Source organism: Aptenodytes forsteri, unplaced genomic scaffold (assembly GCF_000699145.1).
Source record: "Aptenodytes forsteri isolate BGI_AS27 unplaced genomic scaffold, ASM69914v1 Scaffold119, whole genome shotgun sequence".
Taxonomy (NCBI): Eukaryota; Metazoa; Chordata; class Aves; order Sphenisciformes; family Spheniscidae; genus Aptenodytes; species Aptenodytes forsteri.
In genome coordinates, this window is record NW_008796165.1 from 1846900 (window position 1) to 1850242 (window position 3343).

Genomic DNA, 3343 nt, shown 5'->3' on the forward strand with positions numbered 1-3343 from the left:
GGCGGGCGGGGTAGGTACGCCTGCCTGCCTGCCCGCTGGAAGCGGCCAAAGAGCATTGGATCGACCTCCGCAAATGCCTTCTAAAGTGGAAGCGGTGCGGCGACGGTATTGTAGGTACGATGCAATTCCTAAAAACAGCAGTTTACCTATAAATCACTCTGTTGGTTCCCTGAGGTATCTACACGCTTCGATCCCCGTGTACGAGGGATGAAATAGACTGGAGAAAAAAGTCTGGTGTAGCACCTAGTGGAAAATCACTGTCGACTTCTGTGCGCAGGCGAAGCCTGAGTTAGGAAAATCCTCTTAGAAACATAAAGGTCAGCTAATGGGTTTCGGAGTTAGGATTTAAAGTGGTGGAAGAAAGAAATGAATGGACAGTCTATATACCTTAAAAGGCAATATAAAATGAAAAATGGCTAACTCTGTAAGAGGATATAGCCTCAACTCAAGCATTTTTTTAATGTCCTTTCTGTTGGGAAACGATACTTCATGACAGAAAAAAGATCTAACGGAAGTGACTTTAGAAATTGTGTCTTGCTGTGCTGGTTTTGGCTGGGATAGAGTTAATTTTCTTTATAGTAGCTAGCATGGGGCTGTGTTTTGGATTTGTGCTGAAAACAGGGTTGACAATATAGGGGTGTTTTCATTACTGCTGAGCAGTGCTGACACAGAGTCAAGGCCTTTTCTGCTTCTCACCCCACCCCACCAGCAAGGAGGCTGGGGGTGCACAAGAAGGTGGGAGGGGACACAGCCGGGACAGCTGACCCCAACTGACTAAAGGGATATTCCATACCATATGACATCATGCTCAGCATAGAAAGCTGGGGGAAGAGGAAGGAAGGGGGGGACGTTTGGAGTGATGGCATTTGTCTTCCCAAGCGTGATGGAGCCCTGCTTTCCTGGAGATGGCTGAACACCTGCCTGCTGATGGAAGTGGTGAATTAATTCCTTGCTTTGCTTTGCTTTGCTTGTGCGTGCGGCTTTTGCTTTACCTATTAAACTGTCTTCATCTCAACCCATGAGTTTTCTCACTTTTACCCTTCCTATTGTCTCCCCCATCCCAACCAGGGGGGGGAGTGAGTGAGCGGCTGTGTGGTGCTTAGCTGCTGGCTGGGATATAGCCTACCACGACACTTGCTTGGATGGATAGTTCTTGGTGCCTGAAGAGAAGGACCAGGTATCTTTCATCAGCTTACTGAGTATGCTTTTGTCATTTACTGGGAAAATACCAGGTTTTATTCTAAATAGATGAAGTAAGTTTTCTACCAGAGTTAGTACTGGTGTCGTCATTTTTTCTAAGAAAATGGGATACTCGTGTTTAGAGCTGATAGATTAAAAAAGGTAGAAATAGGGAGGGATGGGAGATGAAAATCAAAACCACCTACTGATTAACAGAATATAAAGGAACTTAGTGTGTGAAATTAGGATTAATATTCCCTATTTCGTGACCCAAGATGACTATTCTCAAGTTTGGTAACAATATTATTCACGTATATTGTTATGCTGAAGTAATTTCTGTAATAATTGTCAAAGATCCAGTAAAGTTTTTAAAGAGGAACACAGTTCTTTAGAAAACTGATAGAAAAATGTACATCTTAAAAATCTGAATATGTATGTCTAAGGCTGTAGCTTCAATGGGCATGTATAGTTTAGAGTGAATGCTGGTGGGTTTTTTTCAGAAGTGTGAAGAATATCTATATGACAAGTAAGTACTGAAGTTCCAGACCTCTTTAGTGTTCTCAGTAATTAAATGTTCAGATACAAAATTTCACCCCCGTGGCACTCTTATTTTGTTGCCATAAAATGAAAATAAATGTTAAATGTGATTGTTCCAGTTCATCACTAGTAAAAATAACTGTGAGTGCAAATAAGAAGCCTGAACTTAGAGCTTACTGGTTTGATATGCTGTTATTCAGAGCTGTACAGGCAAAATAGTAAAAGCCTATAATGAAAATACAATTACTGCTTCAGGTAATTGCTGTCTTCAGAATAATCATTTTATTCTTAAAATCTTCTACCAGTATTCCCTAACTGAACCCTCTAAAATGATCTGATAAAATAGCTTTGTATTTAGGGACATCAACAGAATAAAGATATGTATTTGTTTATTTCAACATCTGTTGAAGTCTTTACTACTATAATTACGCAGATGAAAACATTAACTTTAATTCAAAAAATTTTTGAGATAATTTAAAATCTGTTCTGTTTCTTTAGGAACTGTTAGGCTCCCTGCATGAGCCTAAGATCATTTTCAAGATCAGTTGAATTCTCTGAGTCCTTGATGGGATTTTTCTGTGTGTGTGATAGTTCTTCAGTGGTAGGCACCACACAAGTCTGTGATGCCATGGAATTCTGCTGAATAATAAATAGGTTGCTGGTCATGATGCTTTAAATTATGGTTCACGTGTCTCTGACGGCTCACGTGAGCAAATGTTTTTTTTCTTAGTGAATGCAAAGAATAAACAGGAAGAAAAAAGGACTGGAATTCAAGATAAGTGTTACAGGCTTTTTTCTTTGCAGTATGACTCGCTATGCATGCACTAAGCAAAAATGTGTTAATAAGTACTTTTGAACATTAAATGATTCAGTTAGTTGAATGATGTAGTATGATGCGTTGAGATAGGCGGGCTGAAACAAACCTTTCAGTGGAAACAATGGAGAGAGCTAGGAAGAACAAGGGAGAGATTGCGAAGTTCTCTCCCAAATATATGGGAAGCATTTGATGAGAAGCTTATTGCATGAATATGATCATGAACAGTTAGTGTGAAAACTTGAGTTCTATTCCGAGTTAAGTTTTACTTCATTCTTAACCTCGTAGTGAAACAAAGATGCTTCTTGTATCCCGTATATGTAGGTCCATGGTTTTCAGCTTGCGATTTCTCAAAGTTTCCTGTGAGACCATGGAATACTTCTGAAGGGTCCATGAAAGGTGACTTGTACCACTGGACACATGACTGCTGTCTAAGAATTCCTGTCTTGATAACAGTTTTTTAGAGATCTTCAACCTGAGGAAGGCTGAAATAATATGTAAACTTTCTGTTCAGGAAGACCCAGAGCTGGAAGGGATTCAGGAAGCGATATATTCTTGTAATATTTTTATTCTTCTGTGGGTGTCTTCTTGTGGTCAGTGGTGGAAACAGCATACTGGGCTAAACGGACCTTTCATCTGACTCAGCAGAGCTGTTCATATGAGATATCTAGGTGTTTTTCCAGTACAAACTATCGCATATCGTTGGGGGTATGAAGTGGAGATATACTCCAGCTTCAGAACAGGAGTGTAAAATGGAATGTAAGAAAAACTACAAAAGCAGATTTTTTGGGTTGTTTTTTTTTTTTTTAATTA